Below are 26,677 nucleotides of genomic sequence, written 5' to 3' on the forward strand. Positions count from 1 at the left end.
TCCGGGGCAACGTGCTTGCCTTTGGAAGCAAGACGGCACGGAGCAACACAGGTTCGATCCCCGGGTCCGTGCTTAGAAACCTCTGGGTATTAAGCGCGTTATAAATAACCAATCCTATCATATCATATCATGTTCATGAGGCAAGAAAACACCTATTTACTCAGAAAGGTAGAGCAATTGACAATCTACCTCCCACGCAATGTATGCTCATTCAGCATATAAAAAGGGTTGTCTGAAAGGCTGGTTACTGCTGGGCACAAACGATGGTCGCAGCACCACAGCTTCCATCACCAAGTCATTGAGGGTGGAAGCAGAAGGATGAAGGTGGATGTGATCTATCATGGACAACCCTACCAGAGGCTACGCAGGCTTGCAGGGAACTCTTACGATGTGGCTGCAAGAAAGGTTGCACACTACAGTGCAAGTCTAGGGAGGCTGCCCTACAGTGTACTGACTGAAATAAGGGGTTGGTGCTATCACCAATCATCTGTTTGAGGAATAGTGTCAATATTCATTCAATAATGAACAATAACATGAACATCAGTAATACAGACACTGTATTTGCATTACATAACCATCAATCAATAATTGTTAATGGTTTTGTTTTTCTTCCCTTGACTAAATCAAGGAATTCATATATTCTGCTATAAATTGTGAAGACTTTTTTTTAAATTAAAATTCAGTTTATTACAAACTTTTTTAAAGGCAGACAATAAAATAAAAAAGAAAAGAGAAGGAAGAAAAAAAAGAAAAAGAAATATTCATAATCACTGAGAAGTCCATCTCAGTACTTAATATACAATGTCCATTCCTGAAAGTCCTAATTAAAATCCAACAAAAGAACAGAAAAACCAAAGGGCAAAAGTATGTATAACCAATAGCGGTTAGTCTTTTTTTTTTCCTAAATGCAAAAAACTCTTATGTTTGCTTAGTCAATAGCAAGTTCATTGTGAAGAAATTATGAAGAAAACAACCCATTATTATTTACTATTGTGCTTCATTGATACTTCTACAGTGTGTAATAATGACCACAAGCAAATGATTGAACAATGAATGTCTACAGAACTCAAGATATCTAAATAACAACTAGTCCCCATTTTTTTTTTAAAGGGCTGCCAACTTTGTTACAGGAAAAATCTGAGATGGCCTCCTAGCCAAAAATGCATGGTTCTATCATCAAAGGCACAATTGTTTCACCAAACTGCAGTACCTGGTGCAAATACAGAAAAGAATGCCAGGCATGTTTAGAGACTATCCACTGGAATGAATGAGGGGGGGGTGCCGCATGTTGAAGCCAGATGAACATTAATGTTCGAGACGTTATTGTAATGGAAAGATATGCGAGGACGACAAGATTGATGACACCCGAGGCTGCCGTACAGAACAGATTACAGCGAGCGTGCATAGTGACACGCATGTGTGCACCAATGCATGCAGTGACGACAAGGCTTGTCGAAGAAAAGGAAGAGGCTTCCCATGCGCAGGTGGGAAAGTCACACAGATTACAAGGGTGTCAGTCTGCTCTTATTTCTGCAGCACACACTGGATGTAGGGCCTACTGGAATCCTAACCTGCAGGCCCCCAACTAAAGAGGTGCCTACATATAGCAAAGGCAGACGTACAACACCACCAGCACTACGACGAGTGGCGTCGGGTGAACTTCTGAACTGGTGGGGCGCAAATGTATGTGATTAATATGTGTGAGCAACCGAGTGCAGTGAGGTTGCCCGAACCAAACCAAGGCGGTTCGGGGGTGGTCCCCCCGACAGGAATTTTTTCAAAATAATGTGTGAAAATGGTGTGATTTACTGAAAAACTGCATAAAAAGCCACACACTTTGCAATCGATTTTGTATGGAGCACATGAAAAACCCCAAAGATGCAAGTTACCAACAGTGCCCAGGACCATTTCCCAATGCATTTTCATTACTTAATTGCCCACACCATATGCTGGAATATACAATATTGTCATGTTGGCGGTGCACATACATTTCTGGTTCTATGCCATATTTCTGCTTTTTAGAGCCCAGACACACAAAATAATATTTTTGGCCGTTTTTGTGTTGGCTTTAAAATGCGGAAATATGACATACTACACCCCTCCTTCCATACCCCCAACTTCTCCCACTGATTCTCTCATTAATCGGGGGGTTTAAACCCCACAGCCCCCCATTTCCCCACCCACCACCCCCTTCCCACCAAAAGACACGTATCCTTGACACACATACACACACACACGCACGCACACGTACGCACACGTACGAACAAAAACTCACCTCTCACTCCTGCGACGACTCCACTGGGACTCACAGAGCCTGTCAGCCCTTGTGCGTACTTGTGTGCTGCAGGAGTGTGGCGAATCAACTTCCGGGGCACCAGTGGTTCAAGGATAAATATTGGTGTTTAAAACATCAATCAAGCCCACACCTATAGTACACTAGAAGGGATCCGAACAGATTTGAAACAAAAACAAAATATAAACCTCCTTGCCCAATGTTGGTAACGTGGAAAGAATGGCAGGCTTATCTCCACAAGGTCGTGGATCGTTCATTAGTTGCAACACAGCGAAAATGCAACTATTGGCCAATGATAAAAGGGACAGTCCAGGCAAGGTTGTATAAAAATATTAACTTTATTATAATCACAACAGACAGTTCTAGCACACTACAAAATACAACCCACCATGTAAAGGAATGGGAGGACAGACAGCTTCATGAAGGAACGGGATGCACGCTGGATACTGACAGGAGGATAGTTGGTAAAGTAATTAATCGCAGTAGTTCAAGGATACTTGATTTCAGCTCAAAGGGATCAATGGGTCGTAAAATGTCACTAGGGGCCTTTGGAGAAGGACCAGGGGGACAGAACCACAAGGTGCCTTGTGCTTGTAGAGATTCTTGGTGCTCGACAGGGTTGAGTCCATTTCAGGGCACTTTGCAGCTTCTGCGACAGAGTTCAAGACAGGAGACAGCTGCTGGTATCAGGAGGCAGGCAGTTCGGTGAGCGAGGCTGGATAGATGGCTGCAGGCTGGCCCACACGTCAGGAATCTTTGTCTCAGTGCTGGTTGCTGGGTCTGAAGCACTGGACGAGGTGTCTCAGATGGGGTCAGCGACTGAGGCGTGACAACAGTCAGTCGGTTGCAGCTCAAGGGACTCGACTGGCTCGAAAACTTATTTTAAGGCGGCTGCTCGTTAATGCTTGTCGATGTATTCATCCTAGCTTTTTCACTGAGCTCATGTCGTCCTTTAAGGTGGAACACCCAAAGCTGAGGAGAGTTTTGCAGGCAATGGCCTTGTCCTTGGCTTGATACAGAGACTCTCTAGCACTTCCCACCTAGAATGCTTGCTGCAGAGCCTGTGTGCTGGCGGGGTACTGTTTCTGGAGCTGCGTGGAGAGTCCTCTGGATTCAGTATCTCCCTCTGTTCCCTGGGAAATGTTTATGGGAGGGATCTTGCTTCCCTCTTTGGAAATCCTGGCCTTCCTTCACTGGAAGAAGCTGTAAGGCAGAGTTTACCTTCAACCAGGGTCCAACTTGGTTCTTCTTGTTACTCGTTACAAAGTAAAGTCTTCAGATGAACTGCCAAAATAGGGGCTCAGCCCTCTTTTAAAGCCAAATGGGCAACAGTGATTGGTGTAGGCTAAGCCTACCTTGATGAAACAATCCTGGGTCCCCACCAACAATCTCCTGTATGCATGAGGTCATAACCAGAGTGCTTTGCAACAGGAAAGGAAAAGGGGTGAAAACATGTACTACTAAGTCCCACCCATCTTCCTGTCTGTTGTGGATCAAAGGGTCTCTCTGGTTATTTGAGCTCTATGTGGTTCCTGATTAAAGGCAGGTCTCCCTTGAAGTTTTGGCGAGAACAGACTTTGTGTCTACACCAAATCACATACTCCTACCCTCTGAATGGGGTCCCCCTGCGGCGGTTGCCTACTGTAACCACATGTACCAGACATGACACTTCACTGCCCTTGATACTGAGGGGCGGGCGCTGGCTTCAGGTTGACATAGGGCATATTAAAGGTTGTTGGGGATTTCCTGTGTTTTGTCAGCCTCTATAGCTAGGCCCCATGTGGGCCTGTTTGAAGTATACTCTACTAGTATGCTTATTATGTTGAATTACTGCCACCATCCTGGAGGGCCAACAAATGATCAGGCATATAGGTGGAGCCTTTGTTATTTAATTAGGCTGGCCATGGCAGGAGGAAGGTTTGCCTTCCCCCTTTTGAAATGCCTTGATGTACTCCTGGGTGTCACATTCCAAATAAATGTGACAGGGGGGACTACACCTGTAGCCTGTGTTCACCCAGAGTATACAGGTCTATGGGTTTGTTGTGCGGTGAGCATAGGATTTTGTGTGTGGATTAGCCCCACACATTTTCTGGAGGTTGATCTACCATCATTCAAATTCATATAACATTTCAAAAAAAGCCCAGGCGAGTGCACACCCACTGTGTGGATGGTCGAATTCCTCACAAGGGCTATGACAGTCCGATTTAGAAGCCCACTCTGTGCAGTCACAGAGCGGTCTTTCTTAATCGATCTTTTTTTTGTTCACTTTTTAAAAAAGGGTCTTTTGACCTAATACGACATTTGCATGCATGCTGCACCAATATGTTAGTATTACCATCTCCCAGCCAGAAGGAAAATGCCATTCCACAGAAGGAAAGCATATCCAGCTGGCTAGGCTGGCCTACATTTGATGTAGGCCAGTGACAGCACTTGTCATGTTTGCTTTACCCTTGATGCACAGTTAAAATGCACAGTAACTTTGCATCAAGGGTAAAGCAAGCTGCAGTGTAATTATGTGGGTAGACTGGGCTACATTCACTGTAGGACAGGTCTAGCCAAGAAACAACCAGAGGTGTCAACTGACCCACTACTCCTGGTTTTGACCTGCAAATAAAAAAATACTCTGAGGCTGTAATCATGTCAGAAAACCTACAAGCAGGGTACATTGAGAAAAACAGTCATCACTTACTAAAGTGATTACTATTTTACATGCAAAGCAAGACATTCATCTCTGTACAATGGCTTTACTGAGGTTTGCTAGTGTCAGTTTTCAGAGTTTTGACCTCCTGTGATCTCCTAAAGTTGGCAGATTTCACAGCCCTTAACTGTATAGCCTTGCTGTCACACCTCCCAGAAAAATGAGTCAGGCCGACAAGTTACTGCGTTGAAAAAAATGCAAAATTCTGAAAGTAAACCATGCACTGATATACAAGGGATTACAATTGGGTAAATTGTAAATCCAGATACTTGTGTTTGCCCTCTTACTACATATATTCATTACTGATGTTTAAATGTGTCAATAAAGTCACTGCTAGTAAACACACATGAACAGAACAGTTTTGCCCAAGACCACAAGGCACTCCAGTGCAATCCTCTCACTTCTAAGGGTACTTAATTCAAAAGGGTAATTCAAAGTACAATGCGGTACACACTTCAGATGAGCGATGCAAATAAGCTGATGTGTTTGTCTTATCAATATAATCATAAATCATATCTATTGGGGTAAATACATTTATCTATGCTTCTAAATACTATTACAAAAATGCAAACAAAAGGAAACTTCTAGTTTCAAATTCTAATGGAATTGTCCTCGATGTTGTGGGTTTACAGTGCATTTTGCCTTTTTAGTGAGGTGGGCAGAGATCTATAAATTATGAAAATGTTTTAAGTGTGAGCCATGGGGGTGTGAGCAACACATAAGTGATCCTTGAGCCCACTGTGAAAAGTTGGCATCTATGAGTACTAAGACTTGCCATGTTTGCTTTACCCTTGATGCACAGTAACTGTATGTGCATCATGTGTAAAGCAACAACAAGTCCTATTACTTGGAAAGACTGGCATGCATTCAATGTAGGCAGGGATGGCCCAAGCGCTGACGGGTTCCCGGGTGAAACAAATGTTGGTGCCCACTGTACCAGCACAGGAGCAGGGGTCTTTTCACTCACATAGGGTGGCACCACCGTCTGATTTGGGAGGGTTTAAGCCTCCCACATTGAGGAGAATGCAGGAAGAAGGCAGCACTCTGCCGTGATGTCTGAGTGCTACGCCCTGTGCTATGCTGGGATGGGAATGGGGTGCTACCAAGATCCTGTCAGATTTCTCAGACTATTTACATTTAGACATTCATTAACATGGCCACAGCAGCAGACATGCAGTGGCAGAGGACAGAAGCCCGCCCAGGCGATATCAATACTCTATCCCTATAATGAAGAGCTTTCAGAACTGTCATCCAGCGACCCTTCAAAAAATAAATTGCGGCTGGCTCCACCACCGAACAAGCTTAGGGCGGCGCCCTGTGTAAAAGAAAAGCTCACGGCACCAGCAAGCAAAGCTTTCCTGTCCTGCGAACCAGGGCTGACCCAGGAAACTTCCAGATCTGCTTCCGAAGACTTGGCATGAGACGGAATGCAGAAACAACCAGCCTCACATCCTGTTCAAAAAATGTCCAGATGGGTATATATGTCTTGGCATACTCCTTTTTGTTAGGGTGAGTATTGTGACCAATCAAAAAACAGCAGGGTACACATTCCATTACTCAATCAAAAGGATTTCTTGCTGAATCACTATCACAGACGTGTTTCAAAATTAAAATTGTGGGCAATTTTAAATTTGAAACATGCATTTTGCATGAACGAAAAAAGTATTTTGGGAACATAAGAAATTCTTATGTTCCGTCATTTCTATTTGCTTTTATGCAAAATTCCAGGTGCCATGACCCTCGGCCCTGCCCTCCTCCTACCCCAAGGAGAAGGGGGAGTGCAGAGATTTTTATTTTTTAGCAGTGGCGCGCCATTTCAGTGAAAATCTCCCCTCTCCAACACAGGAGCGGGGAGCTTTTCACTTAAATAGGGCGCCCCGAGCTGGTGGAGCAGCGGTCCTCAATACATATGAAAAGCTTCCGCTCCAGCACTGGAGATTTTCACTTAAATGGGACGCCACCACCACACCACCTCGGGGTAGCCTTTCAAAGGTTGACCCGTGCTAGCCTGGCAGGAGTGCCCTATTCAGATGAAAAGCTCCCTGCACAAATTCTAGAGTGTCTTGCACCAGCACGAGAGCAAGGCACTTTTCATTTAAACAGGGTGCCTCCACCACAACAGCTCAGGGAAGCCCATGAAAAGCTCCCCCGAGATGACATGGCACCCGGCGCGCGTTTTAATAGAAAGGCTGTCTCACAATACTGAGGTGGCAGTGACACCAAAAGTAAGTGAAAAGTTCCTCCCACTGGCGGTGGGGGCAGAGCTGTTTACCTATTTTGTTTGCTTTATTTGTTTGTTTTATTCGTATTTATATAGCGCACAACAGCCCGAGGACATTGTGGCACTTACAGTACAAAGCTTAGTTACTTAGTTACATGGTCATTAGCAATATATATACAGGTTGCAATATAGTTACATAGTCATTAGCAGTATATATATACAGGTTACAATACAGTTATATTACATTTGTGTTATATTACAATATACATGGCAGAAGTGGAGGAGGCAGCCCCCCACTTGCTAGTTGAGGAGAGTGGCTTTGAGGTTGTTGCGGAAGACAGAGATGGAAGTTACAGCTTTAAGAGTGGCAGGGAGTGAGTTCCAGAGTTTCAGTGCAATATAGGAGAAGCCTAGACCTCCCGCTGTGGCTCTCTTTATGCATGGAATGTGTAGCTGGTTGGTGTACTGAGCTCTGGTGGGGCAAGTGGATGTGGTCCTTGATATTGCTTCAGATAGGTATGCTGGAGCGGTTTTGTTGATGCACCCGTGAGTGATGGTGAGGATTTTCAGAGTAATATGGTCTTTGACCTGGGGCCACCGTGCTTCACGTCTGGCGTGGGATATATGGTCTCTTCTAGGGATGCTCATGGCAGCTATGAGGGCATTGTTTTGTGTGGTTTGTAGTCTGTGAATGTGTTTGGCAGAGGTGCCAGCTAGAAGGGCATTGCAATAATCGAGTTTGGCTCCTATAGTTGCTCTAGCTGTGGCCAAGCGGTTGGGGGTGGATAAGTAGGGTTTAATGGCATTGATGAGTTTGGTGCTGAACGCTGATGCAGCGGCTATGGCGCTGACTTGTTTGTTCATCGATAGATTTGCATCAATGTGAACACCTAGAGTCTTGACAGAGGATGATACGGAGATGGTTGAGTTGTCTATGTTGAAGTTGTTGTATTGGGGGCTTCGTTTCGATAATGTGTTTGTCTGGCCCAGGATGAGAATGTCAGTCTTCTCCCCGTTAAGACAGAGGCCATTGATTGCCATCTAAGCTTAGATAGTGGCATAGATGTTGTAGGGCACCACTGGAACGCCAGCAGGGGTGCTTTGTTATAATATATAGGGCGCCACGGCTGCAGCCACACCAACAGAAAGGAACTTTTTAAAGACTCCTCCATGCTGTCGTGACAGAGGCTAGGGTGCAATGGGTGTCCATGCCTAAAGCCGGATCAGAATGTAGGCCAATCTAGCCAAATCTTGTTTGCCTTACCCTTAAGGGACAGTAACTGTTCATCACGTGTAAATCAAAGATAGGTGTTGTTGCGTGGATGGACTGGCCTACAGTTCAATGTGGGCCAGGATTGAGGTTCCTGGCCTACATTCAATGTGGACCAGGAACCTCAATTTACCCACTAGAGAGGTTTACAATTTTATCCGTGTGGCTGGAGGTCAATTGCTATTGTCTTTAAATCCATGTGCACTGTTGGTAATGCAGTGATTTCGAGCACAATCAGGGGGTATGCAGTAATACAATTGCAGCAAAAATATTGTCTTCACAAAAAATCGTGGCAAAAATGCTGTGGTTTGTCCCGATAAAGGTGTACCCCATTATACCATTTAATGGGAGCGGGGGATGCGGGGAAAAAACCACAGCCTTTTTGCCGCGATTTTTTGTGTAAACAGCCATTTTTGCTGCTATTTTAACACATGGAACCAATCAGGGACCCATATGTAATATTTAATTCTTTGAATACAGAATGACACGTCCTAACGTAGAAAGCTGTGCAGGTTAAGTGACTGTTTCTGAGACTTTGTTTAAGTCAGGCTCTACATCTTAAAGCTTTTTGAATTCCTTATAGAAAAATGTACTGTAAACCACACTGTTTTAGCCAGAGAATGGGGTTTCGGCTTGACATTTGCTCATTTTCAGGGTAGGGTCTGGTGGAATTTCTGCCAACATAGTGAAAATCCAAAGTTGGCACCCATGAACACACAGCTCAGTTTCCTAATAACTGCTGTCAACATAGCATCTATTTTTGATTGAGCAGTTTTACCAGCAAAGAACGTCTTTAAGGATACACCCTTTAATAAAACAAATCACTGGGTATTTGTGGGAGTAGTCCAACACAAATAACTAAGCAGAGGTTAAAGCAAACTACATTTTAAAGAAAACTGGTTGATTTAAGTTTAACAAGTATGTTTCAAATTGATATGCATGGCCATCTATTTCCACGGTGCCAGCTTCAGGCCAGAAGAAAGGACAGGCTCAGCAAACAGAGCGACTGTAAACGAGTGATTGGCTGCTGGTTGAAGGAGCACCTTTAAGACTCCTGAAAATGTTCTTTTCCAGGGTGCAAGGCAGAAATTTGGGTTTTGGGACAATGCAGCAATTAGGGGGGCGATTTCCCATCTTTTCCACACCTTGGCACACTTTTGTCGCTCCTTGACGAATAACGAAATCAATTGAATGACACCCATCATGAATAAAGACCACCTACCAAGACAAAAACTCAGTATGCCGGGATGGTGTCAAGGCCTTCAACCTTTTTACTAAAAATGGGCCCGAGCCTCACAGGGGCACCCAGCGGCTGCCTCATGTTGGCTTTAGATAAGCCCAGGAAACTCTAACATAGTCCTTAACTTCGGGACTTTCAAAGTCTGCATTACAGTGCACATTATTCAGGCCTCATTTGCTAGAGGACTTCAGGCCGTCATCTCTCTCAAACCTCTACAGTATCCAGAAACACTCATCACCGCTCTCATCAGCTCCCTGCCTTTTTACTCCAATTAGGTCTACTTTAGCCTCTTGCCGACAAAGACAGAACAATAGCTTTTCAGTGAACATCCAGGGTTTCAGCTTCCCCCTGGTTGCCCGTGATAATCTGCAGCTATTCGCCCCTGACTGTATTTCTTTGTCTTCATTATAATGTACGCACCCCACGGGTGCCTGAAACAGTTTTTTCCCCACTGGAGAGAAAGGAGTCTCCAAACACGTTGAAATAGGTCCCCCACAATGCGTGACTTATCTTTAACCAGCCCTACTAGTATGACTAGAAACGTAATATAGAGGAAAGATTGCATGGAATGGCTTGACAAAAAGGGGCGGGGAGATGAAAGTGTAGGGACAAAAACTAAATGGAAGTGTAATGTATCTGGTGGGGGTGCACACAACACGGACACCAGGATGAGTAGCAGTAACTCACTTTATTTGCGGTGCGGAGCGCGTGCATCATTTTCGGGTCCATGACCCTAGATTTCCATTGGTCCGTCATTATGGCAGTGGCATCTCGTAATGCTACATCTCCCCCCGAAATAATTACAGTCCTATCCCATTTCTTCGACCCAGTATTGAGGCTTTTAGATGATGCAACAGGATCTTCCTTGTTGAGGAGACGAGGCTGTCCCATCCACGTGATCTTCCATGCTGTTGTGTTCGTCTCTGTCTGGCTCCTCTTTGTCTGCTGAGTATCCTGACCTTCTCCTTCTCCTTTTCCTTTGGATTTTAGCATTTTTTCTATGAGTCTGTCCATTCCTGGGAACCATACCTTGCTTCGCAGCATGCGTTTGGTGGAGACCATTCCACGATGACCCTCATGTGCTATTTCTATCACTTTCTGATGGAGGCTATCTGGAATTATTATTCGGTCTCCATTTAATAGCAGAGATGACGGTGATATAGATAGTTCTTCTTTCAACTTTGCCAGTGTTTTGATCAGCTTCTCATCCAGCCGCGGACTTGCCTGAAGCGCCTCTTCCCCCGACTTCCATCTTACGTTCCAATGCAGAACGTCCCTAATGCTACCGTGGCATCTTCGGCTGTGTGCTTGGCGAGTTATGTCATTGTGATCACGGGTGGCATTGCGTGGTAAATTATGTGGTTGCTATATCCATCTGCCTTATCACATGTAACGTGAGGATGTACCTCCAGTGAGCGGGTGTCGAGAGAAGAAGTCTTCTAGATTTTCGTCTTTTCCAGGTTTGTGTATTATTGAGTATTTGTATTCCTGGAGACGGAGTACCCATCGTGCAATTATTGGTGTCATTTGTGTCGTTGGTTTGTCGTATATCGTGACAAGTGCCTGGTGGTCCGTAATTATCATGAATGGCTTTCCCTACACGAACAAATAGAAATGTTTGCAGGCCCACGCCACCGCTAGGGCCACCTTTTTAGCTTGCAAGTACCTCTGCTGTGTCCGTTAGGCTCTTGCTGGCAGAGGACACTATCTTTCTTTTGGCATGCTCGCTCCCGGAGTGCTGGGCTAGGATTGCCCCCAGTCCCACGAGGCTAGCGTCTACGGTCAGCTCCGTCTGCAAATTTGGATCAAAATAGGACATACATACGGCCATAGCCATGTCCCTCTGTATGCCATCGAAACTTTCTTGCTGCGCCGGTCCCCATTCAAATTCGGCATCCTGTTTCGTAAGTGCGCTGGTGGTGGCGAAAGCTGGGAGATATCAGGTGCAATAACTTGCTAGACCCAGGAAGGATCGCACTTGCTCTACAGTTCCAGGTCTCAGAGCCTAAATCAGTGCTTTTATTTTGTCAGGGTCAGGTTGGATTCCCTTTTGTGAGAAAATATGTCAGAAGAATTTTAGTGTACCTTTGTTGAAATCACATTTCTCTTTGTTTAGCATATGGTTGGTGTCACTCAGGGCGATGCATACCTTCATTAATATGACATCGTGCGTTTCTTGCGAATGTCTGAAAACCTGAATGTCATCACTATAATTGATGCTATGCTGTATATGTCTGATGAGTCTGCATATTCCTTCTTGACCGGTTTCGGCCGCTGATGAGATTCCGAAACTCAGGCGTTTATATCTAAAGAGTCCCAGGTGCGTAGTGAATGTTGTTATATAACACAACTCCTCACTGAGCTCGAACTGGTGATAGCCCCTGTTTCAATCAAGGCAGGAAAATACAGTGGCACTGTTGAGAAGGTGCATCATATCAGTGATGCAGGGTGCTTGGTGGTGTTCTTAGAATCGATTGGTTTGGCACCCTCATGTTGACACACAATCTGATCTGACCATCTGCACTTTTCTTCGCCACCGGGACAACTCGTGAGACCCATAGAGTGGGTCCACTCGTATTCTCTATGATGTCTCCTTCCAACAGCGACAGTAGTCCCTTCTAAACTTGGTGCTGAATGTTGAATGGAATCCCCCTAAAATGCTGCGCTATTGGTTTCACGGTGGTGTCGATGTGTAAAGATATTTTTCGTCCTTTCAATTTTTGAATACCCTTGAAGAGACTGGGACCATTTTCCACCACTTTCGCTGCCGGAGGCATGTATTTCTCCTGCCATAAATCGTACAGAATATGAATGAGGCCCATTTCAACTGCAGATTTAAAAGTTAATATGCAGCCGCTTTCTACTTCTGTGGCTAGGACGTGAATCGTTATATTGTCTTTCTTGTCTTTGTGGTGGCACAATGTTCTGAAAGCACTGTGACAGGGCAGTGGTTCTTTGACTCCATTTGCCTAGATGTCCACTTGAGCTTTGCGTAGCCTTGGCTTGCTCTTGAGATTCAGGTACTCTTTCTCTGGCATGACGTTGATGGTTGCTCCTGAATACACTAAGAATTCGAACTCCTGATTTTGCATGGTCAATGTCAGGTTAGGACTATGCTCTGACGTGGTGGGATTCCCTAGGGCATACAGGTATCCCTTTTTGCGTCTTTTTGTGCTGGATTGTGACTCCGATTCACTGGTGGAAGGTGTGGGCGTGTATATTCTGTGTATTCTTTTTCTCCCTTTTCGGCAACCCTCTGGGGATTTTGAGTGCTTTCCTCATGTGTGTCGTCTTCCATGTGGTAGTCCCATGCTCTTTCTCCCTGTGATATCAGGGTGGTGTGGGATACATTTACCCACTCAGCAGAATTCCCCTCCATCTCCAAGCTGCATTTCAGCAGTTACCAGCAGAATGGCTGTGCTGGCTCCTTTGAGCACCATTGCCTCGCATAAAAACTGCGTTTTGCAGCCTCAAAATGATGGCTGCACTGTCTTGCAAAACACCTATTGGGCAGGATGGCACAGGGAGCACACTGAGAAAGGCTGCCAGTGTGTTTCTTACATGCACCAAGGAAGAGAATCGAAAAGCAGCACTGCTTTGCTGCTAGCTCCACATTTCCCCTTGAAAAAGGAAATATTTGGTGTTTAAAATGATGGCGCCCTGATGCTCTTTTTCATCTATTCAAATTTTACATAGTTCTGATCCAGGGAGATCCAGCTGGGCCCATCCTCATTCAGATGGTGCTACAGCCAAAGAAAGCATTATCTTTGAGTGACAGGCTGTGTCAGGCAAGATCTGGGAAATCACCGGAAACTTTACTCTCAGCTGTACAGGAGTGGCCTCCCCCCAAAAGAAGCCACAAAGGGCTTCTGGGACACATACGTGTTACTTTCTGCCCTTGGAAACTTTGAATGGCCAAGAGGAAGAAATATCACACCCCATCAGACTTCTGTCTGGGCTTCAGCTTGACACAATAGAGTTACAGGATACCTACGTGTTACTTTTGGAAGTGACACCGACCAGTCACTTAAACTGGGGAAACTCCATGACATCACTGGGCTAAACTAACATTTGGTGGTAGCCTGGAATAAAATGGTCGCAGTTGGAGGACAAAGGCCAGCCTATCTTGCTCAAAAGACTATTTAATGAATAAACGTTCAAGTCTGTTAATTCTATAACCGGACAATGCAGTAATATAAAGGTTTTACAGTTTAAAGGTAATTTTCGTGGCTTTCAAACAAGATAGCGTGGCTGTCCATAGCATGTATGGGACGTAAACGCCAGGAGAATGTAAATCATGTGAAAAGTACATACGGTGGAAAGTTAAAAATTAATGGAAATGTGCCTTATGATAATATGTATACATGCTTAAAATTGTGGGATTTTGGGTGAATCGTTCCCACTGAAAACTGCGAAAAACTATTAGAAGGGTGAAATAATGTCGTACAGACCTGGGAGTGGAGACACCATGCTCTGTATGAAATATGCAATTTGCCTATGTAATTTGCAAAAGTGCCATAACTGTATAAATGTGTGATTTATGTTAAGATTCATTTTAGGCAAAAATGACAGTGGGATGGCTTTGCACCTCATAAAAACACAACCCCATAAACGACCACATAGGCTGAACTATCCGGTTCTTCGGGGTAGACCTAGCTTAGTCCTGCCCAACAATAAATCCTGTGAGTCATCACCTTATAAAAAGGGGAAGCTGACAGAGACAGGGACTCTTCTGAATTTTCCAGCTCCTGTGTACCCCGATAGTCCACATCCACTTTGCAAGATCCCAGACTCTACTGCCAGGCCAGAACATAAGCTGACCCTATGCAGGCAGGACCATTGATCCAGAAACCCCACTAAAAATCCCAATAACTAGGGGAGAAAGCTGTGGTACCCTTGTGGGAGTGTCCTGTGACCAGACCGGCTTTTCCCCACTACCTGCATGCCAGCTGTGCCATTGTCGTCCAGTGACCAAACTTGCCTAGCTGTTTGCTGTTAGGAGAGTCCGCCGCTGTGACCGTGACCAGATATTGCCTCGCTGTCCAGAAACCTGGTTGGCTGTCCCAAATCCCAAACTCAAGTGCAGAATGTGAGTATTTCCCCATCCCATAGCCACACATCGCCTACCCCATCTTGATACCTTATCTTTGTCCTTCTCTAAGTAATCCTAATCATACCCTGATAACTTGTTCAAACTGTCAGAATTCTTTGTGCATCCTGTCCGTAATGTCATAGCATTAGGGTCATTCTTCCATTCACTTCTGTCTTGTAAGTCCTGAGCAATATTTGATTAAATAAATTAATTCTCCCTAAAGAAAAGGGGCACACTGCCTAAAGGGTTACAACTGCAGCGTAACTCTTCTATTCATTGGTGGTGTTCCTCTTTTCTAGCCATTAAATCTAGTGTAAGTGAAATTTGTCTTTTCTTTCCAAACCGATTTTCTTTCCTAACTGCTTTAATTTACCAAAACCGAATTTCTTTCAGCTTGAAAATCTCATCCAGTTGTTCAGCTATAGTCACTCTTTCACCTTCCTATTGTCCCTGTGATGTGCATCTACAATCCAGCCTAAAAACCACATTCCGATTGATATTTTATTTCTATTGCGCTCGTACACAAGTGTTTCAGAATACGACAAGGACAGGGAGGGGTTCAGGGGAGAACAAAACGGCGATCTTATTAGGCCCAGTGACATTGAGAATGCGCAAATGCATGGGAGAGGGGGAGTAGAAAAGTGAGAAGCAGAGGAGAAACAGATAAATAATAATAAATAAATAAATAATAAAGGCAGCAAGCAGTGGTAGTGCAGCCAGCAATTTGTAAGTGCTAGGTTTAAGGCAGCAGACAGGGTAGGTCTGATAAGTGCAGGAAGAAAAAGGGAGGGGCTGTATGGATACAGGTGCAGACCACAGTGCAAGGGGTGGCCCAGAGGCAGTGCAAGAGGGTGGCAGGATGACCAGGTACCTGGGCTCAGAGGACAGAGGGTGGCCAGGTGCATGGTGCCAAGAGAGAAAAGATCAGCAGGGGGAGGGGGAGTGAAGGCAGAAGAAAAAAGGAAGCTCTTGAGGTGCTTTCCGGAACCAGAGATGGTTCTCCTCAAGTTTTAGAGTGGCAGGGAGGCTGTTCCAGAGGGAGGCCCAAGCTGAAGACAGAGATCTACCCCCAACTCGTTTCTTTGAAAAACGACTGACCCTGGGGGAGTTAGAGGTAGAGGAGCGAAGAGCTCAAGAGGGGAGGGATAGCTGAAGGTATTTTGGACCCAGGCCCCAGAAAGCCTTGTGGACAATGCAGAGGGTTTTGAGTTTAATCCTTGCATCAACTGGGAGCCAATGGAGAGATTTCAGAGCTGGAGAGATACGCTCTCAGGGCTTGAGGCCAAGGACAAGTCTTGCAGTCCTGTTCTGGATTATTTGCAGAGGGCAGAGAGTAGAGGCAGGTAGGTTTAGAAAGAGGCTATTACAATAGTCCAACATAGAGAGAACCAGAGCTTGGGATACCATGAGCTTCTGGGGGAAAGAGAGGAAAGGCAGAGTACCTCTGAGGAGGTGCAGTAGGAAGTTTGACTTTTTAGAGACCTCAGAGATGTGGGCGGAGAAGGAAAGGGTGGAGGCAAAGATAACCCTGAGGTTCTTAGCCTCGCCGGTGGGGGCAGGAGGAGGGCCAAAAGAAGCCGGACAGAGAGTGAGGGGAAAGGATGGTGACGGTGTGCCGATGAAGAGGATCTCCGTCTTGCTGGCATTCAGACTACGATCATTGGCAGCACACCAATCTTGAAAGGCAGATAGGCAATAAGAAATGAGAGAGGGAGAGAAGGTGGCCAAGGGCAGCCTGAAAATGAGTTGAGTGTCGTCAGTGTAGCACTGGAAATTTGAGCAGAAAATGGCAATGCAGTGGGCGAGAGTTGCCAGGTATTGGTTGAAAAGCCAGGGCGAGAGGTTAGACCCCTGGGGAACACCACAGGTAGAGAGAAAGATAGATGATAGGAAGGACCCAAGTTGGGCCTGGGGGGGTCGATCAAAGAGGAAAGAGGTCAGCCAGACCAGAGCCTAATCAGTGATACCCAGGTTTCACCGGAGAGGGTTGAGCAGGATGGTATGGTTGACCGTGTTGAAGGCAGCAGAGAGATCGAGGAGGATGAGGACAGAGGGAATGTTAGAGCCAAGGTTGGAGAGCAGATCTTCACAGATGTTCAGCAGAGCAGTTTCCGTGCTTCTGGCAGCTCTGAAGCCAGACTGGTGGTCATGGAGACAGCCAACAGAATTGGAATGAAGGTTAAGCTGAGAGATGGCCAACTTTTCCAGGAGTTTGCCCAGAAAGGGAGTAATGGAAATTGGGCGATAGTTAGCCGGACAATAAGGATCAGCAGTGGGTTTCTTGAGAAGAGGATGCGCAAGGGAGTGCTTCAGAGGGGAGGGGAAGGATCCTGAGGCAAATGAGTAGTTGCAAAAATCAGCAAGGAGCAAGGGTGTCGGTGTGGTCCTTGATGGTTTTAGAGGAACAGGGATGAACCTGTTTTGACGAGGCTTTCATAGATCGGACTTGTCTAGCGACCTTGTCAGAGGAGAAAAGAGGAAAGGACAAGAAAGATGGTGGGGGGGTGGCTAAAGGAGGGTCAGCAAGCACAGATGGAGAGGGGAGAGAAAGGGTGGGAGTGGAGAGGGTGGACAGGATGTCCTAGGTTTTTTAAATGAAGTGAGAGGCAAGGGCATTGCAAAGAGCCTGGGAGGCAACAGGAGGGGTAGAGAATGCAGCATGGTTGGCCAGCTCCTTGCAGATTTTAAAGAGTTTGGCCGAGTTGTTAGATGCCGCAGAGACACAAGCTTGAATGTGGACTCTCTTCTTGGTGAGGACAGAGAGTCGGTATTGTCTTTGTAGCAGGCGACAGGCCAGTTTGTCAGAGGATGAACAGGAAGCCCTCCATTTCCTCTAAGCCGCCCTACACTTACGTTTAAGTGTGATAGGTCAGTCATACCAGGAATTGCACTTGGATTTGGACTTCAAACAGATCCTCATGACAGGGGCAAGAACATGAAGAGTATCAGAAATTGAAGAGTAGAGCAGAGACAGGGCTGTGTCAGGATGTGAGACAGCCAGGGGTGGAGGGGGGGAGAAAGTGGCAGCAAAAGCCTCAACTGACACACGCTTCATGGGATGAATGTCCGAGAAGATAGGTGGCAGTGTTGGGGTAGGCTTGGTTTGGGGGGAAGAGAGGGAGAGATGAGAGGAGGGAGTGATCGCTCCAGGAGAGAAGAGTGGTCAGAGGGATGGAGAGGGGGAGGTCAGAGGAGATCAAGACATCGAGTGTGCGCCCTGCAGAGTGAGTCAGGCAAGAGGGGAGGATGGCCAGGGAGAGGGAGTCGCAGAGGTCACGGAAGAGTACAGAGGAGGAGCAAGGAGAGTCTAAATGTATATTGAGGTCACTGAGGAGGAGGAGTTGAGTGGTAGAGGCCAGGAGGGAGGAGGAGAGGTCTGCCCACTCAGTGAGAAATGAGGTGGTTTGACCAGGAGGCCAGTAGATGGTAGCCAGAGTAAGAGAATGGGTAGCCAAGAGAGAGAGCCTACAGACAAGGCATTCCAAAGAGGAGTAGGTCTGAGTGGGAATGCTAGAGGCAGGAATCCACTCAGGAAAGATCAGGGCTACCCCCCCACCGGACCGGGAGGGTCTGGATGCGGAGAGGATCTTGTAGCCATCACGGAAGCGAGTGTCAAAGCTCGTGACAGAGCTGGCCGTGATCCATGTCTCAGTAAGACCAAGGACATCAAGGTCTAGTTCTTCAAGGAGGTGGCAGATGTCAGAGGAGTGTTTGACAGCAGAGCGAGAGTTGAGATTGGCAATATGAAGAAGGTTGCAAGCCTTAAAGGCCTTCCGGGAAGGGGTACAGATCAGAGGTACCCCCTGCGGAGGCGAAAGTGCCGTAGGAGGTGCATAGGAGGAGGAGGAGAGAGAGGGCAGGGTAGCCAAAGGAGGGAGGGGACAGCAGGAGTTGAGAGGAAATTGATGAGGCGAGGGAAGCGCCTATCAAAGAGGAGGAGATTGGCCTGAGGGCCTTGGACCATGACAGTGCCATTTAGGTAGACATTAATGATGACTTTAGAGGAGTCAAGATCTGGTGAAGAAACGACAAAGAGGATGTCGGTGAGGGTCTGTCTGGAGGAAGATTTGGAGTTGGAGTCAGCGATAGGAAGCCCAGGGTTAGAGGCCAGGATATCCTTTTTGAACTTCTTCCTACCAGACTGAGTGAGAAGGGAAGGATAGTCAATGGAGAAGCAGTTGGAAAAGATAGGAGAAACAGAAAGCGCCTTGGGGGTGGAAGTGAGGAGAGGATGGAGAAACTGGGGGGCTAAGGCAGGTAGGTGTGGGACAAAACAGAGTGGTGAGGGCACTGGGCTGGCAAGTTACAGAGAAGCATCAGTATTCAAGCAAAATACAGAGAATTTTGCAATGTGCAGCAAGATTTGACTTTGTAGCACAAAGCAAAAACAGCAAGATTTGACTTTTTAGCACAAAGCAAACACAGCAAGATTTGACTTTTTAGCACAAGGCAAACACAGCAAGATTTGACTTTTTAGCACAAAGCAAAAACAGCAGTATTGGACTTTGTAGCACAAAGCAAACACAGCAAAATTGGACTTTTCAATCTTGGATTCAGATGTTAGCAAAGGGTTTTAGCAAGCACTGCGCATCAGGATGACAACATGGGAGTAACAAGCAGAAAGAACAGTGATAGTCAAAGGTGGTAGGGGGGTGTCCATAAGGAGGGAACTAACCCATAGTTCTGGAGCAGGCAAAGTTAAGGCAGTCTGGATTTCTTAGCGGAGTGAGGTGGCAGCATCATTGTGGTTAAGGTGCAGGAAGGTCCCCAATTAGGGTTCCGGAAGCGGACAGGGGCCTTAGAAGTGGGCCTTTGCTGAGAGGGCCATGGCTAGGAATGTCCTTGGCTAATTATCGAGTGCTCCAGCCCTTCCACAGAGCTTCAAGTCAACAAGCTTCTGCCCAATAGCCACCCACGACCGCACAGCAAACAGCATCCAACAAAACGACCGCCATTGCCTCTATCCTTGTATTTCACCTGTTTTTCTTAAAAAACGTTTTGACATTTAAAACTGCAAAAAGTGTAAAATGAAACTTTTCAACGTGTGATTTTGGCTGCACTGTGTTCTTGCTTTCAAATTGCTTTTTGAACTGTATGCCCTTTGTTCATACCTTGCCTTGTAGTTGCTAGTGATATTCCATCTCCGATACTGTGATAAGTTATATTTATCTCATTTATTAAACCGCACGTAAATTACTTATTTACCAATTGCGCCTGTCATTTTATGCAATTGCAAAGGGTTTTTGCCTCTTATTTTGTGAGGGAAGGTCGAATTTTAATTATGTTTGCTGCCTAATATCCCTGACTCCTTACTGCTCCTTTCGATCCACTCAAAATCCGAGTAATTGGGGTTTGAGGGAACATTGCAGGGAGAAATCTTAACTCAGGTGCTATGTACACAAACGGTCTCATGTCTGAACGATGGCAGAGCATGATCCGTCCTGAGGAAGGTCGTGCCTGCATCGAAAACACTGCAGTTTTTCCTGTCTGGTGTCATGAGACGCTGTCAGCTGTGACGTTATCTTGTTAATTCCCTCTTCTTTGATGACAGGTGCTCTGATGAGTGTCTTGCTCAATGTGGAGATTTATAGGTCTATGTCCGATGATGTTCTCGCCAACATGAGTTTTTACGCCAAAGAATGCAGTATTTGCAGCAATTTCTTTTTCAACACCAGCGACTCACAGCCTGTGATCACTTGGGATTTTATAGCCTCCTCGTTATTGTATAATTGGAATTTGCAGAGTCTTACTCTGGCTCTTAATCGTGGGATAAATTTGTCCAGTCTCTCCCCTTTTAGTTGTGTGTTGGTGTGAAAGATGTGCCTTTCATAGTACACATTTCGTTGCGCGGCAAAATGTTTTTTTAATATCTTTTTGAGTTCGTCATACTTGTATTCTACATCTTCAGGTAATTCAAAAATGATGTCACGCACCTCCGGACCTGCAGTAACAGTGAGTAAACCAATGATACGTTCGTCCTCATGAAGGCCTACTGCATCCAGATAAGCGTTGAACTCCTTCATCCACTAGTCCATCGTGGACCTAGGCTTGTGGTATCTACTGTGTCAAAAAGCTGTAGTCACGGGACTGGGAATGCATCTCTCCCATTCTGCTCCTGTGCATGGGTAGATGCGGCCGCATTCTGATCCTGGTCTGACATGGTGTCTTCTGGCCTTCGTCACTATGCTTGGGGGTCTATGTCAAAATGGCCCTTCTGTGGTGCTGCTGGCAGGCTGATGCGCCTTCCTGTGTCTGTCTTACCTGCTGCGCACTGTTGCTCTCTTCCTTTGGTGCTCCCCAGTCACTCTGTGCCATTAGTGGGTGTTTTAGGCCGTGTGGAGTGCTATTGCGAGCTCTGTGCACTCACCCGTGGACCACAAAGCCTTCCTGTCCCTTCCTTCTCTCCTGTGCAGCATCTGCTTCCTTTTCGGAATGCTGTGAAACTCTGCGTGTGAAACCGCTCATTACTAGCGGGTTGGTTTCATATCTCGTCGCCAGTGTAATTTATCTGGTGAAGGTGGGGGGGGGCACGGAGGGCCAAGCGCGACTGTAGCACACAACACAAACCATCAGACACCAGGATGTGCAGTAACTCACTTTATTCGCACGCGATACGCGTGCATTTTTTTTCGGGTCCATGACCCTTTATTTCCATTGGTCTGTCATTATGACGGTGGTATCTCGCGATGCTATAGGAAGTACAGGGTAGAAGGGAAGGGACGTGAATTCCAGATGGGCAGGGTAAAAAATAAGGGGAAAGCAATGGGCAACGGAAATGCACGTAAGGAGAGGATAAAAGAGATAGGTCAAAAAAGAAAAAGCAGGGGATTAACATAGTTTCCCCCACAGAGAAGGAAGAACAAAGCAGGAAACGAAAGATGCCACAAGTTAAAGAAGTAGTCTAAAAAATTAAAACCACAATTGATTGAAAAGGACTGGACAGTATTGGTTGCCGAAAATTCAGCACCCAAAACTAGTCGGCTGGGGGGCAATCCAGTTGTGGGGACATCACGTGATCGCGGGAGCGAGGTCTCACGAGATCTCGTTCCGATGTGATCTCGCGGACCCGCACCCCATGAAAAGAACGTTGCCGTCAGTGGCAGGCGGGCAGAGCGCCAGACAGCCGGCGTGACAAGCGCTGCTCCTGATAGTGAGCCTACGCACCTGGGGCCCTGACAGCTTGCACACCAAACTTCCAGGGCATACATCCAATGCCACAGGAGGCCTCATGGGGGCCCTGGAAGTCTACAGTATGCAGAACCACTGCACACCCTGCCTCCAGTGAAGTAACTGGGAGGCCCAGCCTGACATTGTGAGTACCTGCTCCTGACCAGCCTATGGACCATTGAGCTCACCTGTTCTGTTATATATAATAAAGCCAGTTAGAACTGTCCAAGCATCCTGTCGTCCTTGGAGGCCACAACATAACTGGCGACGAGGATATCAGAGTACCCACAGACCCATCATGCAAGGTGCCACACCGCCCCCTGCATTTCTCCCCTCACCAGGAACCCCGGCAATCCCGTGGATGCAATGGGAGCCTCTGTTCTCCACGTATCTGGAGGCCGTAGGCGGCACAGGATATGCCCCCGCCAGGAAGAAGGCTATGCTGCTGATCGCAATGGGCGTCGATGGACAGTGCATTTTTGCCAGTTTAACGGCTATACCAGTGGACGACAACGACAACGTCTACAAAGAGGCAACCCGTTGCATCGTAAAGCAGTTCACAAATAAAGAGAACGTGGTGCTACACAGGCTGAGATTCTACACCCGTAAGCAAAAGGGGAGCGAACCCGTGGACGACTACATCACCAGGATGAGGGAGCTGGCATCCTGATGCGCCGTCGGCGATAACGCGGAACAAGTCATCTGCGACATGCTGGTCGTTCACACAAATTCCAGGAAAGTGCAGGACAAGTTCATACAAGAAAAAGAAGTGACCCTCGACAAGGCCATCCAAATCGCCATGGCCGAGGAAGAAACCTCCAGCAGGCGCAAAGAGGCGGGAAGTCATCTACCTGTACCCGAGCTTACGGCGCTACAATGGAGAGGGCGCAGAAACAAGCAGTCCCGTGACAGCCCCAGAGACAAAGGCCCCAGGCAGATGGATGTGCCGAAATGCTACAGATGTGCCAGCACCAAACACATGGTGAACGACCGTGACTGCCCCGCCAGAAACAAGGAATGCTCCAAGTGCGGACGCATTGGTCACTTGGCCCCGGCTTGCACGTGGCGGGAAAAAAACGTTTCCCACGTCGATGGCGACAGCGCCTCAAGCGACGAGGACGAGCTACAGGACAGACCCATGGTCATCATGGTCAACGCCCTCCATGCCAGGTGAGAGAAGCCCCACTGCACCATTAAAGTGGACGGCATGGAAATCACTATCCTTCCAATCGACAAGTACAAGGAGATGATGGGACAAGCAAAAGTAGAGATTAGAGCAACCAGGCAAAAGCCGACGGTCTTTGGAGGTGCAACTGTCGACCTTCTGGGTTACATCAGAGCCCAAATTGAATTCAAAGGGAGGTCTACCACCACCAAGGTGTACTTCTCACCCAAAGGTCCAGCCGTGCTCGGGTGGGACGATCAACACAGACTCAGCATTAAACTAGACCACCGCACTCCGAAACAGGTACTCATGGTCTCCTCAGGAGCAGCGCTAAATTTCAAGGAGTTTTTCCCAAGCCTGTTTTCCGAGAAACCAGGGAAAGTGAGAGACACAAGATTTGTTTGAAACCCAATGCCGTGCCTGTGAAACACAAAGTTAGACCAGTGCCTGCCACGGCGAGGCCTGCGTTAGATGCTCATCTCCGGAAGATGGTCGAAGAAGGGACCATTGAGACAGTGGAATCCTCAGAGTGGCTGAGTCCGGTGGTTCTAGTCAAGAAGAAATCCAGCAACGACCTCAGAATATGCATCGACCTGAGAAGTCTGAATCTAGAGGTTGTCACTGATAGCTTTCCGCTCCCCAGCATCAGCGAAATTGTCCTAATGATGAAAGAGGCAGCAATCTTCTCGAAGCTGGACATGCGTGACGCCTATCTCCAGATTCCACTACACAAGTCTTCGCGCCCTCTTACGGCGTTCATCACTCCTTTCGGCAACTTTCAATACACCCGCATGCCGTTTGGGCTGTCCTCGACAGCGTCCGCATTTCAGAGAATGATGAATTCCCTACTCAAAGGACTCATAAACGTCTCATTCTTTCAGGACAACATCCTTGTGTATGCCAAGGACAACGAGACGCATGACAAAGCACTCAGGGCAGCCCTGAGCAAGCTTCAGGAGGCAGGCGTTCATCTTCGCCACGAGAAATGTCTTTCGAGTGAGCAAGGTAGAATACCTTGGGTACTGCATCTCAAGCAAAGGAGTGAGCCCCAAGAAGAACCTTATGGAGGACATAGCAGACGCCCCGGCCCCGATGTCCAGAGATGAACTACGCTCGTTCCTGGGCCTAGCAGAGTACCACGCAAAATTTGTCCCAAGGTTCTCCGAAACCACGTCCCCCATGAGGGAACTTCTGAAGAAAGGGGCGACCTACTCCTGGGGGCCAGTGCAAGATGAAGCCTTCACTGAAATCAAAAGTAGGATTCTGCACGCACAATGCCTAAAACCCTTCAACCCTGAATGGGACACCTGCATCACTACGGATGCCAGCGCGTACGGACTTGGGGCCACCCTGACCCAGAAGAAGGGCGACACTGAAAATATCGTGGCATTCACATCTAAAGCACTATCGTCAGTGGAGAAGAATTACTCCACCGTAGAGAAAGAAATGTTGGCTTGTGCCTGGGCCGTCGACTACTTCAGATCGTACGTTTGGGGCACGAAATTTAGATTGGTCACGGACCACAAACCCGTCATCCACATGTTGAGCCCAGGCGGCACCAAGACTGCCACCCCGAGACTGGCCAGGATCGCCGCAAAACTTCAAGAGTACATGTACGAGATAGCCCACATTGCCGGCTGGAAAAACGCACAAGCGGACTGCATGTCCAGGCTCCTGAACCAAAGCGCCCCTGGGACCACATTCTTAGAAGACGAATGTGTCGTAGCCTCTATAGGCGACTTGAGGAACGGCGAGTACATGGACCTGAGTGAGCGCCACTGGCAGGAGGAGTTCGAGCAGGAAGATGCCCTACGGCGTGTAGCAGCCTGGGTCCGCGAAGGGTGGCCTAATGAAAGAGCGATTCCCGGAGGCCTACGTCCTTACTGGAAGGTGAACGACGAAATCACTGCCATGAACAGTCTCATTCTGAGAGGCGACCAAGTGATCCCGCCCAGCGGCATTCGCAAAGTAATACTGTGCAGAGCGCACTCAGGCCATTTGGGGTGCAACATGACCAGGCGCAGGATACGCAACGCCTACTGGTGGCCAGGCATGGATCAGGACATACGACAAATGGTTGAAAGGTGTCATGAGTGCACTAACAGCAACAAGCGCCTGTCTGTGAGACAAGCCCCCATGCTGCCCACCGAAATCCCCAAAGGAGTGTGGCGCAAACTAGGGTTGGACTTCATCGGGCCGCTGGACAGCATGCCCCCAGAACATAAATATGGGATAGTCACGGTCGATTACTTCTCAAAATGGGTCAAAGTTGACTTCACTTCGGACATCACCACAAACACAGTCATTGAAGCACTCACCGCCATATTCCAGCGCGAAGGCCTCCCGGAGGAAATTGTGACGGACAATGGTGTCCAGTTAGTCTCTCGAGAAATGGAGAAATTCCTCAAACTCAACAATATTCAACAGCGAAGAGCAAGTCTCTACCACCCACAGGCCAAAGGCCTCGTCGAGCGGGCGAACCGCTTCATCAAAGGGGCGCTGCAACTAGCGCATGCCTCAGGCCTAAACCCGTACAAGACTGTCAAGGAGGCCGTCGCAGCCCACCGCATCACTCCCAACGCTGTCACCAGTATGTCACCATTCCATCTGCTAAGGGGGAGAAGGGCAGCATCCGCACTGGTACCACCGTGGCTCCATCAAGTGAGGGCTGACGAAGATGTGGACATGGAAGACGTAGTCTTTCGCATGCAGCGGAACAAAGAAGCCATGAAGGCTCGAGGGGACATGCGTCGGGCCGCTCGCCACAGAAGCGGTCAACAGAGGCGACCTGGTTAAGATACGCCTCCCCCACAAAGAAACCTCAACCGGCTCCAGATACAGCAGTCCCATAGAAGTTGTTGCCAAAGGGTCAAACCACATCTGCACCAGCGACGGAAGGAAATGGAATCTAGAAAGGGTGGCCATGTACCGCAGGAAAGAAGCTATTGAACAGCCACACTGGGAAACCGGAGAAGATGAAGGCCAGCAAGAGCCATCCAAAAACCCTTGCCAGTCAGGAAGAGATACCTCGGAGATACCCTACGGCGACAAGCTCTCGAACACCAACTCCCCAACCCCACTCAGGGAGTTACACTGCAGGGCAAGACAAGGAGAACCTGAATCACCCGCATCTCCCCAAGAGTACTCCGCAACCCTGCCCCGCTTCTAGATCAGGGCAGACCACAGAGAGAAAAGGAAACCCAGCAAGTTTGCAGACTTCGTCATGGAATGACCATCCATCCTTTTCCCAGCAAAGGAGGTGTGTGGGGACATCACGTGATCGCGGGAGCGAGGTCTTGCGAGATCTCGTTCCGACGTGATCTCGCGGACCCACGCCCCGCGAAAGGAACGTTGTCGCCAGTGGCAGGCGGGCAGAGCGCCAGACAGCCGGCGTGACAAGCGCTGCTCCTGATAGTGAGCCTACGCACCTGGGGCCCTGACAGCTTGCACACCAAACTTCCAGGGCATAAGTCCAATGCCACAGGAGGCCTCATGGGGGCCCTGGAAGTCTATAGCGTGCAGTACCACTGC

The sequence above is a fragment of the Ambystoma mexicanum genome, chromosome 1q (assembly GCF_040938575.1).
Source record: "Ambystoma mexicanum isolate Mex_15411 chromosome 1q, UKY_AmexF1_1, whole genome shotgun sequence".
Taxonomy (NCBI): Eukaryota; Metazoa; Chordata; class Amphibia; order Caudata; family Ambystomatidae; genus Ambystoma; species Ambystoma mexicanum.